Below are 13,133 nucleotides of genomic sequence, written 5' to 3'. Positions count from 1 at the left end.
CAGATAGGCCAGAGGCAGGAGAGAAATGAAAAGAGAGTGAGGGGCAGACTAAACTACACTAGGTGTGATTATGCTCTTAGACAATGGTGAGGAAGGAGGTCCATTTCTGGGACACCAGATGTGGCGCCATGTGGGAGGGAAGCCAGCCTGGAGTTTTCTAAAAGAACTCTGACCACAAGTGCTCTCTGGAGGGACGAAGTAGCCAGTACAAGTGGACTACTAGGAGTACTAGCCTGCAGGGCTGGCGGAAGTTGAAACTTGGTCATCCAGAGGTCTTATCAGTGTTATGCAGAATGGCTATGTAATTACCATCTAAATGGGGACACTTGTAAAAAAGAAAGGGGATGGTATTAGTGAGTTTGCCAGGGCAACAGGCTTAAGCTGGAACCGTCCCTCCCTGCAAACAGGGCCTGTGGCCACCCTTGTGTTAAGGTAAATGGGTTGGAGGTTCCTATAACCACTTGGCAACTGCCTCCCACAAGAGGTCGGCTTTGCATATCTGCCAGGCCCCGCACGTACCTCTAGGTCACAGTAGCCCCAGTCATGTAAGACAGATGCTCTTGTCCTGTAGTCCCCACCGCCCCTGAATCTGACCTGGAAGAGGTCAGGAGCAGCAGCTGGCGAGTGTGGGAGGGTCCAGCGGGGGAGATAGGAAGATGGCCACGCAACCCTTTCTGCCTACAGGCAAACGGTCAGAGTCTGAAGTACTGCCCTGTTAGAAGACGAGAGACTCTCTAATTTAGGTAAAAATTCAGAATTTTGATTATCATCATGGCCTGGATTTAAAAGACTAAATGAAGCTGTTTTTTGTGATCAAAAATGACCCATGTGCCTAGGAATGATCAGAAAAGCTACTAGACCGGTCTGAAGTCTCAACCAGTGCCAGAGAAAGAGCCTAGTTACAGAATAGATTTAAAGGGAAGCTGGAGAGGACACCTGGGGAGCTCAGTCGGTTAAGTGTCTGACTTCGGCTCGGGTCACGGTCTTACAGTTCATGAGTTCGAGCCCTGTGTCGGGCTCTGTGCTGACAGCTCAGAGCCTGGAACCTGCTTCGGATTCTGTATGTTCCTCTCTCTCTCTGCCCCTTCCCCGCTCATGCTCGCGCTCTCTCTCTCTCTCTCTCTCTCTCTCAAAAATAATAAATAAAACATTTAAAGGGACAGCGAGAGAAAGAGTAAAGTTGCCTTACGATCACAACCTATTGAATCGATTTCATTCATTAAAATATAACTAAAAATGGGACATGAGAACCTCAACTCTATGGGGCCCAAACAACTATTACACAAATCTAGTGTAGGGAGTTTCGAGACGTTTCCCACAGTGCTGAACATAACCACTCTTCATGCTCTGAATTGTAGCAGAATTATGCAGCGGGTGTACTCCCATTGATTTAATTCAGGAGTTGTGTACGTAGGGTCTAGCACATGCCTGGAACCCGAGAAGTGTCAATGAACATGAGCTAGAGTAAAGATTTGCTGAGTGTCCACTATGGGCCAGAGGCATGATCATCTCACTCAATACTTAAGCCTTTAAGGTTCAAAGTCCAAGGTCTCATTCTTCAGTTGCAGGGTTAGGATTCCCAGGTTTCTTTCTGCTACAGCTCATTGCTATTCCAGAGTTGCTAAAATTCTTCCTGAAGAACAGAGAGAAGATGCATTTTATTAGTTTTGTGGACTGCTTGGCAGTGCTGATGAGCCTTATAAAACATGTGACCTTGAGAAAGATGGTCAGCCTTACTGTGTCCTCTCGAGGGGTCAGAAGCAGCAGTTAGTGAGTGGGGAGATAGGAAGGAAGATGGCCATGCAAACTTCCCTGATTACAAGCAAATAATACAATTATTATTTTTTAAATTATTATTTGTTTACATTTATTCATCTTTGAGAGACAGAGCACAAGTGGGGGAGAGGCAGAGGACAGGGAGACACAGAATCCAAAGCAGGCTCCAGGCTCTGAGCTGTCAGCACAGAGCCGGATGTGGGGCTCGAATCCATGAACTGTGAGATCATGACCTGAGTCAAAGTCGGATGCTTAACGAACTGAGCCACCCAGGTGCCCCCAAATAATACAATTATTATATTAGATAAATATAGTGAAATAAACAAATATTATTATACTATACAAATAACATTATTGCTTATAGCAATAATAGTGGCATCTATTTTACAGAGTTGTTGCGAGGGTTAAATGAGCTAATCCATGCAAAAGCCCTGAGAAGATTCTAGTATATGTTTAAAAACGATGGGGCACCTGGGTGGCTCAGTCGGTTGAGCGTCCGACTTCAGCTCAGGTCATGATCTCACAGCTTGTGAGTTCAAGCCCCACGTCAGGCCCTGTGCTCACAGCTTGGAGCCTGGAGCCTGCTTCGGATTCTGTGCCTCCCTCTCTCTCTGCCCCAATTCACTCTCATTCTGTCTCTGTCTCTCTCAAAAATAAATAACCCTTAAAAAAAAATTAGAAAAAAAAATGTTGACTGTTAGGGGAACCTGGGTGGCTCAGTTGGTTGAACATCGACTCTTGATTTTGGCTCAGGTCACAATCTCACGGTGGTGAGATCAAGCCCCGTGTCAGGCTCTATAGTAGGTGTGGAGCCTGCTTAAGATTCTCCCTCTCCTTCTACCCCTCTCCAGCTTGTGCGCTCTCTCTCTCTCTCTCTCAAAAAAAAAATGTTGACTGTTATTATTAATATGCTTTAATGGTCTCATTTCCTAGATGCTTGGAGCACAGAACTCTCTATGGCCCATGGGTTTAGTAAATAGTGCATCTCCATAGTACAAGGCTCTAACCTGCCCCTACAAACCTGAGTCTGTTCTGCTCTCTCTCTCTGGTTGATGGGGACCCCTCACTACCTCTTGAAAAGGTCAGGTCATCTTGTCTGGAGCCTTTGCTTATGCTGCACCCTTGCACCCCTGTCTGCTACTGTCTCTTCCCCTCCCTGTGTGCAGAGTCTAGTTCTTTCCAGTGTATTTTATCCTGGAGATTAGATCTTCATCTGTGATGACCCAGTTTTTGTCTCATCGCTTCTCTCCCTTTTCATGTTATTTGCTTTTCTTAACAAAGGAAACTTGCAACTTCAGTTCAAATTTCCTTTAGCAAAATTTTCCCCAAAGATAAAGTCCTCCTCAAAAGGCTACTTGGAACAGGAATCTGGGCGCTTCCTTTTTCCTTCTGTGTGTGGGCAGAGTTTCCTGTTTGCCTGGAAGGTTGAGCTGGCCTATCCCTCAATCGTTCTGGGAGGAAGGGACCCTCCAGGAGGTCTCCCCACAACTTCTGTTAGAGGAACCTCACAAGGCACTCTGATCAGCCACGCCTGTGAGAAGTTGTATCTGCTACCTGCCACACCCCACCCACCCCCCCCAGCCCCATTTTTGTATTTTCAGCTTAAATCACCACATTCAGTACTGGTTCCACCACCAGTGGAATCATAAGCAAAGACAAAGCCTCTTCCCTGATTCTTGCCTATCTTCTCCGTGCACCCTACCCTGTTGTAGACAAAAATCTATATCAAGGGCGCTAAATGTGAGAGTGGCTTTAAAGAAAGCTGGCTTCAAGGGGCGCCTGGGTGGCTTAGTCGGTTGAGCGTCCAACTTCAGCTCAGGTCATGATCTCACAGTTCATGGGTTCAGAGTCATCGGGCTCTGTGCTGACAACTCAGAGCCTGGAATCTGCTTGGGATTCTGGGTCTCCCTCTCTCTCTACCCCTCCCCTGCTCATGCTCTGTCTCTGTCTCTCTCTCAAAAATAAATAAACATTAAAAAAGAATAAAAAAAAAGAAAGAAAGCTGGCTTCAAAATGGGCCAAGAGTTCCTTGTCAGTCAGCCTGATAATGGGCGACGATGTTTGAAGTTGTACAGAGTGCTTGGTCAAAGCAGAGACGGTAAGATAAAAAAGCCCGTCTCAGAAACTGGGAATTGGCAGAAGCTAGAATTTATTCTCTGCTAAGCAGCATGTAGAAGAGACAAAGCTGGTGTGAAGGAAGGAGAAGGGAGTAGGGGGTAAAATGCTGGCTAGTGGAGCACACCTCCAGGTGGAGCACAGCCTAGGTGGGGAGGAAAGATATCAGTAGAGCACGAGACTGGATCCACGTGGCTGCAAAGAGGCCTTTCAACCTGGAACACAGAGCTTGAGCCTGAAGGATACCAGGAGGGGGGAACTTGTTCAAAAAAGGCCATACCAGTCAATAAAGCATGGTAAAGCATGGTGGACAAAAAAATGAGTCTGAGTCTCAGCTCTGCAACGCATGAGCTGGGGACCTTAGCTCAGTTACTTAATCTCCTGTGCCTTGGCTTCCTCATTTTTGAAATGGGGCTGATAATAGTACCCACCTCCCAGGCTGTTGTAAGAATTAATTGAGATAATGCATCTCAAGTGCCTAGTGGAGGACCCCACACAGACGGAATAGTCAATCAACAAACGCCAGCTGGTGGCAGAGGTCAGAGTGACGTCCCCAAGGGGAGGGAGGCCTAGAACGAGCAGTCAATCCGGACGAGGGTAGGGTTGTGCTGACAAGGAGATCTTAATACCAGGTCGGATTCAGTAGCAAAGCTATAATTTTCCTCTTCGTGGGTAGCTAGTGTCCTAGAATTCCTTACAGGCTGGGAGAGCAGATCTCTAGGCTCAGCAATTGGCCTCTGCTTGAAGGTATGTTCTGGGTGTGCTAACGAATCTGGGATAGCCAACTGAGCTGGGGGTCCACTTTAGGGTCTAGAGTAAAGAGGTTACCTTTCATCCCTTGGAAGCATCTGGGTGGAGAAGTGAAAACAATCTATTTCGCAGGATGAGTCCTCCGAGGTGATTTTTTGCATACAGAGAGCAGGAAAGTGGAGACAGAAAGACAGTGCAGAGGTCAAGGGTACAAGCTTCAAGCACTGCTCTTAGTCTTGAGCGTCCATTTGAATCGCCTCAAGGCTTTGCTCAGACAGACTGCAGGACCTGAACTTCCACAACTTCTGTTTTTTGTTTTGTTTTGCTTCTAATGTGTCCCCTCACACCCGTGCCTCTGTTTCTGCTCTTGCCACGAATACAGTACAATACCATTTGGGGTCGTCAAAGGCTTCCTGTTAAATTTATAACTTAAAAAATGGACTTCCTGGCTCTCTGCCTCTCTTTATACTTTTCGAGGGCAAGTCATTAGATTCATTCAAGTTTTGAAAGTCACTGACATTATGTAAACTTATGTGATTGCAAGCACCTTGAGAACAGATAGGTCATAAGGCTCGATTCATGTGTTTGTGGGTTGTGTATTACAATGACCTGTAACTGATCTAGTCTGAGAAAAGGCATGAAGGCAAACGAGCGGGTTCAGTGACTAGCACACCTCTTGAGTTTATGAGATGTAAGTTTCCTGTGTGTCTTCTAAATCGTGTATTAATTAGTGAGAGCTGCAGATCGCAGCTGGGACACAGCGGTTCCAGAGCACCGAGCTCTGGGGGTCCCAAACAGACTGGGTTCGGCCACTCGCTGCTGACAAAATCCAGAGGCAGAGACCAGTGGAGGTGAAACAGGAAAAAGGTTTATTTCAGGGAGGCCCAAACCAGGAAGACAGTGGACTAACATCTCAAAGACTGTCTCCTGCCACCGTGTCTGATTCAGTAGGTCCCTGACAAGGACCCCGGAGGTGCTGCCAGTCCAGGGACCACACTTTGAAAACCACAGCTATGGAGTCAGAGGGACTTGGTTTTACATTTCCATCTTAACTACTTGTATGACCTTAGCCAATTTATACAACCTCTGTGAGCTTCAGTTTTCCCATCTGTAAATAGAATAATAATACTTCCCTCTTGGGCTTGTTTTGAATATCAGTTAAAAAAATACATGAAAAGTGCCTAGCACTTAAAAAAAGTATGAATGAGTGGATGTTAGGGACTTAGCAGGAGTGGGAGGCTTAAAGAGCTGGAAAATCTGGAATAAAAAAGGGCATTAAGAAGCAGGGTGGAGGAGCTGAGCTGTTTTCCCCTTGGCTCCTCTCTGCTCCTGCCATCATCAGGACGTGGGAAGGGATGCGGGTTTGTGGGGGGCGGGAGCCCCAGAGGCAGCACTTGGCAAAAGGGGCGGGACTTGGCCGTTTTCAGCAAAATAGGTATTTCTGGCTGGTTTTTCAGCTTCGTAACTCAAGGCGAAAGCACATCTAGAAGTATTCTGAAGGCAGAGAGAAACTCCACTGAGGGGTCTACCCTTCCCACCTAAAGCTCTCAGGACTGCTCGTTTTTTGTTTTTTGTTTTTTAATGTTTATTTATCTTTCAGACAGAGAGACAGAGCACAAGCAGGGGAGGGGCAGAGAGGGAGGGGCACACAGAATCTGAAGCAGGATCCAGGCGCTGAGCCCGATGTGGGGCTCGAATTTATGAATTGCGAGTTCAGGACCTGAGCTGAAATCAAGAGTTGGATGCTTCACGGACTCAGCCATCCAGGCACCCCCTCAGGGCTCTTCTTGGCCTCTCAAGAGAATACTGTGCGTGCATGCCTTGGGGCTGGGGCTGGGCAGTCTCTTCTGCTCAGAATGTTCTTCTCCTCTGACCCCATCTGTGGAACTTATAATCATCCTTTAAGGTTCTTTGTCTTTGTGAAACTAGCGGCCTTTCACAGGCTGATATCATTGCTAACACATCTCTTTTTCTCTTTCTTTTGAGACTGTGAGCACCTCAAAAGCAAAAATTTTAACTTGTCTTTATATGCCTTTTGTGCTCTTTAGCAAAGGACTGGCTCGATAAATGTTTGGTAAATTAGGGACGGAAGGAGGAAGGGAAGAAAGGGGTAGGGAGGAAGAATTTGCATTTTAAAACTTAAGTTTCTGGAAGGCAGGATTGATAGCCTACTGTTTAATTGCATCTTCCACACTTAACTTAGGACCCCGAATGCATCAGGCATTCAGTAAATACTTTACAAATGTTCCTGCTTTCAATTAGCATTTGCACCATCTGAATTTGGGTTTCAAGAGTACTTAACTTTTAACTCATTTTGGTTTTCTTCTTTCCCTCTGTGAATGTTTTCCTTCTTTACTCTTTCGCCTGCTCCAGCCTTTGTTTCGTTTCCTCCTTTCCCAAGAAGAAATTAATATATTGATCACAGAGCTAGGGGCACAGTAAGTAACTTTCTATTTAAAGTTTGCTTTATTTGGAGCGCCTGGGTGGCTCAGTCGGTCTAGCGTCTGACTTCAGCTCAGATCATGATCTTGCAGTTCGCCGGTTCTAGCCCCATGTCAGGCTCTGTGCTGACAGCTCAGCGCCTGGAGCCTGCTTCAGATTCTGTGTCTCCCTCTCTCTCTGCCCCTCCCCTGCTCTTGCAGATGGCTCTTCCTGCCTTGTAGGCAGCTGCCTTCTAGTTGTGGCCATTCCTCTGCAATGTGTGGGGTGGAGACAAAGAGAGCTCTGGTGTCTCGTGTCTTCTTATGAGAAGACACCATTTCCAATCGATTAGGGCCCCGCCATCATGCCCTCATTTCACTTCACCTCCATAAAGGCCTTATCTCCAAATATAGTCACATTGTGAGTTGGGGCTTCAACATGTGAATTTTAGGGGGACATGATTCAGTCCATAGCACCGTGGTTGCTCCTCTCTACAAGGGGAGGAGGAGTTAATTGGATGACTGAGAGAGCCTGACATATCCACTGGGCTGATTTTTAGGGGCCAGGCATGATGGAAGGATGGGGACCCCTGCTCCCGTGGCCCTCTCTGGAGAGACTCAGAGGGCTGGCGCTGTGCTTCTGGACCACACGAGGTGAGCAGGACAGCAGTAGACTTAGGCTGCCCCGGCCAGATCCCCACTCCATCTTTCCCTGCTTTTCAGCCTGCTGCTGGGTGGGTAAATCAGGTCGGTGCTGCTCTGCAGGTCTGTCTGTCTGTCTGCAACTCTTAGAAGGAGCCGAACACCTCCCTCAACTCTGGTCAAAGCCACGTTTGCCAATCGGACTTCATAAGAAAGCTCAGTCCTTGGAGTTGTTGAGCTACATGACTACTCTCTTTTATATTTTTAAAATTTATGTATTCATTTTGAGAGAGAGGGAGAGCAAGCAGGGGAGGGGCAGAGAGATCCCAAGCAAGCTTCGTGTTGTCAGCACAGAGCCCGATGTGAGGCTCAAACTCATGAACCGTGAGATCAGGACCTGAGCCAAAATCAAGAGTCAGACATGCAACCGACTGAGCCACCCAGGTACCCCATGATCTACCCTATTTTAAATTGCACCCCTCGGCATCCTAGCCCTTCCCATCTCTTGACGTGGCCCCTTTTTCTTTTCTCCACTGCACTTTTCATTTTCTAACGTTTCTCCAGTTCAGCTGTAAGAATCTTTTAATACGTTTTCAAATGGCTTTCTGAAAAAAGGTAACTTAACTGAAGGGTCCGAGTGTTAATCTGTCAAGGAAGGTGGGGCATACTTAAACTTAGGAAATAATGCTTTTAGGCACAGCTGGGAGATAGTATATTAACTATTATCCACTACCTAAAACATGGTTTGGGAGCAGAGATAATACAAACAGGTTCTGTGTCATTGGCTCACGGACAACATGCAGGAAATGATGATGATGGTGGTGAACATTTACTGAATCCTTCAACGTGTGGGACACAATGCTAAGTAATTTACATGCATTTTCCCATCTAAGTATCCCTGCGATGTAGCTAACACCACTCATTCTATTTTAAAGCTGAGGAAACTGAGGTCCGGTGAGGTTAAGTGACCAGCATGGAGTTCAACTCACATCTGACGTGCACGTTGCTCAGCTTAAGAAAAGAATATTCTAACCATTAGATCTGGCCAGCAATGGAGTGGCAAGGATTACCACGTGGTCTCTTTGCTCTGAGCCTGATCCAGCAGAGGCTGGGTGACCATCTGTTAGGGCTGCTGCAGGAAGGAGATCGATTTAGACAATTTCTGAGTCTCTTTCCAACTGTAAGATCTTGTGGAAACCTGACGGGCGGTCCTGTGGGAAAGGAATTAGATTTGTTTTTTGTAGCTCCTGTTCAATAGAGTAGCATTTTTCAGGCTTTTCCATCTAGAAATCCCTAATGTCAAAGGCAAGTAAATGGATACTCCTGGGAAGTCTGGGGCTGAGCTGCCAGAAACAGAATTCTGAGTCAAGTCTGAAAAACAAATTATTGGAACTTTATATTATACATGAAAATATGCTTGTTTGTTCTAAGGAAAAGTATTTTAAACCAGAAAATCTTTTTAAAAGAAAAAACATTCAACACAAAGCTTCAGTTCCATCCCACTTGCCCAATAAATCTTCATTTTAGTTTGGTTCATCAGGAAAACGTGCCATATTCATTTTATGAGTTTACAAATCCCCAACACATCGCCAAGTATCCCAGGGGAAACATTTATCTTCATATGAGAAGTCAAGCAGTAGTGTTAAGACCGATGGGGAGAAGTTATGGAGAGGCAGATCAGATTCTATCCCAATGCAAGCCAGGTCTAAGAGGGGCCATTGCCCAGTGGTGGAAGAGACCCCGGAAAAAGTAATACGTAAGCAGCCACTGAAAAGTTTCCTAGCAGAAATGGGTCATGGGTCTGGGGGAAATTAACAGGAGATTCCACTTTGGGAATGCTAGTGCCAGAGCAAATGTAAGACCATTGGTGAGAGGAACAGGAGAACCCCTTGCTCTCTGTTGTTCTAATAAGGCTTGCAGAGAAGCCCTTACTACAGTAACAACAACTAACATAGTCCTTACTATGCCTCAGGCCCTATTCCCAAAGCTTTACTATGTCATTTAGTTCTTAGAGTGACCCATATTATCATCAATCCCATTTCCAGATTAGGAAATAGAGGCACAGGGAAATTAAGTAAATGGACTCAACGTCTCCCAGTTGCTAAGAAGCAGAGCTAGATTTTGAACTCAGACTGTTAGGAGTTGGGGCCGGAACTGTACCGTACCACCCAATGTCATCTCCTTGGTTCTTGGCTCTGACCTAGAAGGGATCTTGTCCACAGGAAGGAGGCCTGGTGGTGAGGGGTCTGGACACCTGGACTCTGGTCCACACTCTGCCACTAATCCGGTGACTTTGGAAGGGTCACTTACTTTTCCTGTTGTTGTTTTTTTTCACATGCTAATTCATTATTTCTGAGTCTGACAGGAGACCATAGTTTTTTACGTGTCTTTTACTGAAACTCGGGAAATTGTGCCACATCATGTGGGAGTCCCACCATGCTACCAGTAGAACTGAACTATCGTAAAACAAAATAAAACAAAGCAAACAACTGAAAAAACAAAAAGCAAAAAACCTATTGGGAAGTAAAAAAAAAAAAAACCAACCCCAAAAACAAGCCAAAAAAACATATTGGGAAGTGCCTCTCTCTCCCTTGGATTTACTTTTCTAGCAGGTGGAATCCTGTCCCCGGGGGCTCTAGACTCTATAGGAAATATGTCTTTCACTACATCAGGGATTGGTCTTCATGGCTCCCAGCACCAACATGATAACAGGATATACTAAACTCCTCTTACTCACTGTATATTTATGATTTCACAAAAATATGGATAGATTGTGTCCAGATGGCCATCTGGTTTCCAGTTTAAATGGCCACATGATGCATTGATGTGGGACAGTGGCTTTAGCTGTGAATCATTTCTGGATTCCCTACTGCTATAGTGGGATGATGAGGAATTTTTGGGATCTCCCAGGGAATCTCTGTTCCAATGTTCCCGTCTCCAAAAAACAACTGAGGATGGGGGATGGGTGAAATAGGTCAGGGGGATTCAGAGTACGCTTATCGTGATGTATAGAATTGTTGAATCGCTATATTGTACACCTGAAACTAACATAACACTGTATATTAACTGTACTGGAATTAAAATTAAAAAACTTAATACAAGAAAAAAAAATACACAATAGAGACAGGAGGGGCTCCTGATATGGAGCCACACTGACCACTGAGACTTTTATCTTATCGCCCAGGATGGGTGAGGCAAGTGCCACATTAATTCTTTACAGAATGCTCTTTAGATCATGAGAGAATCTCACAGGGAAATTGGGCCAGTGGAGGAATTGTACCCCTCATCTCGATTTCATCTTCAGAATACTCACCTCCGCATGAGAGTCAAATGCACCCAGGCTTGGTGTTTTCAATCTGGAAAATTTGCCCAAGTGACCTGAGGGTCTCACACACTTGTGTTTTGTAGATGGCAAGAGAAGGCAGTGTGTCCCTGGAGAATCTTCCCTGGAATCTGGTGTCCCTGGAAAATTTTCCAAGTCGCCTAGCGAGACTGGAACAGCTCAGAAGAAACAGTCCACTCACTCATACATTCCACAAGCATGCCTTGGGTACCTACTAGGTAGAGATATACAGATCAATATATGTAGTCTGTCTATCTATGTGTCTATGTATGTATGTATGTATGTATGTATGTATGTATCATCTATCATCTTCCTATTATCTATCATGTATCTTTCTATCATCTATCTATCTATCATCTATCTCTATATCTATCACCTATCTCTATTATCTATCATCTATCTCTCTATTATCTATCTACCTATCTATCATCTCTCTCTCTATCATCTATCTATTATCTCTCTATCTCTCTACCTATCATCTATCTTTCTATTATCTATCATCTATCTATCTATCTATCTATCTATCATCTATCTTTCTATTATCTATCATCTATCTATCTATCTATCTATTACCTATCTATCATCTATCTCTATATCTATCTATCATCTATCTATTATCTATCTATCTATCTATCATCTCTCTCTATTATCTATCATCTATGCATCTATCATCTATTATCTATCTATCTATCTATCATCTCTCTCTATCTATCATCTATCTCTCTATTATCTATCTCTCTACATATCTATCATCTATCTTTCTATTATCTATCATCTATCATCTATCTTTCTATTATCTATCTATCTGTCTATCATCTATCTCTATTATCTATCTATCTATCTATCATCTATCTATCTATCATCTATCTATCTATCATCTATCTCTCTATTATCTATCTCTCTATTATCTATTATCTCTCTCTCTCTCTATCATCTATCTTTCTATTATCTATCTATCTATCTATCTATCTATCTATCTATCTATCATCTCTCTATCTATCTATCTATCATCTATCTATCTTGGTCTAGATTCATAGAGAACAATATGGCTAAGTGTATTCCATAAATAAAACTTGGCAATACAATGAGAAAAGTGGAGTAACAGGGGTGGGCTCAAAGAGCTGTGGAGTGAAGGATGGATGGAAGGACAGAGAGAGAAGAGCATTCCAGGAAAAGAGCATGAAGGAAGTAAAGACAGAGAAACACTGAAGAGTGGCCATCACTGTGGGCTAGGAAGGTTCAGTGTGGCCAGCACACAGAGTGAGTTTATGGAGTGAGGGAAGTTTCGGGGGCTGGAAAGATAGACTGGAACAGCTTATAAACCTGCCCCAGCGACTTGTCAAACTGGCCCAGAGATGGGAATGAAGGTAGTGAAGAGGGGGGAGGCTGAGGGCAGATGGAGTGGATTGAGGGGCCCAGGGCCATTAAATGGGAGGGAATGAATATTGAGAAATTTGTAAAAGGAGTGTAAATAATCCTCTCAGCTAACCGCATTGAATACATTCTATGTGCCAGACAGTGAGCTAGGTAGTCCATTCACATTTCATACTTATAGTCACCCAAAGAGGTGAGTGCTATTATCATCTTCTATTTTACAGATAATGAGACTGTGATATAGAGGTAAAATAAATTGCCCCAAGTCACAGACAGTGAGAGAGCTGAGACTGAAACCCTGGCTGTCTTATCCAAGGAAACAAACAACTTGAGACAAGAGATGTAAAGAAACGCGAAGAAAGTAAGTTTACTCGTCTCGAGTCATTTCTCTATTTCATTATACACTCAGTACTCATTATAAAAAATGTTTTATTTGTCCCAGATGACCTTGCTTTCCAAAATCTCTGGTAAGATTTACTTCTTTGCCCATACCTTTTATTGTTCCTCTCTCTGCGACCAGTCCTACATGTAGACGGTTTATTGTGAAAATCTTTTTAGAATGCAGTTGTATTCGTCTGTGAAATATGTTAACATGGTAAGCAGCATCTCCTGGTGGGTCTTCCTGCACAGGTGGTTTGTGTCTCAGGGCTGGGGTTTGGAGAGAGGATATTCATAGCGGCTGCTTTGTTTTTTTCACATTTCCCGAGCAGGAT

The 13,133-nt window shown here is 44.4% G+C and overlaps 1 long non-coding RNA gene across 1 annotated transcript; it reads left to right on the top strand.

Moving 5' to 3' along the window:
* The first annotated feature begins 520 nt into the window (after positions 1-520).
* Positions 521-12,775, top strand: LOC122240075. The gene is made up of 3 exons (XR_006219391.1): positions 521-743; positions 11,112-11,264; positions 12,645-12,775. It is a non-coding gene; the product is annotated as an uncharacterized LOC122240075 (long non-coding RNA).
* Positions 12,776-13,133: the final 358 nt, after the last annotated feature.

This window comes from Panthera tigris, chromosome B4 (genome assembly GCF_018350195.1).
Source record: "Panthera tigris isolate Pti1 chromosome B4, P.tigris_Pti1_mat1.1, whole genome shotgun sequence".
In the NCBI taxonomy this organism is placed as follows: domain Eukaryota; kingdom Metazoa; phylum Chordata; class Mammalia; order Carnivora; family Felidae; genus Panthera; species Panthera tigris.
This window is presented reverse-complemented; position numbering and strand designations above follow the sequence as displayed.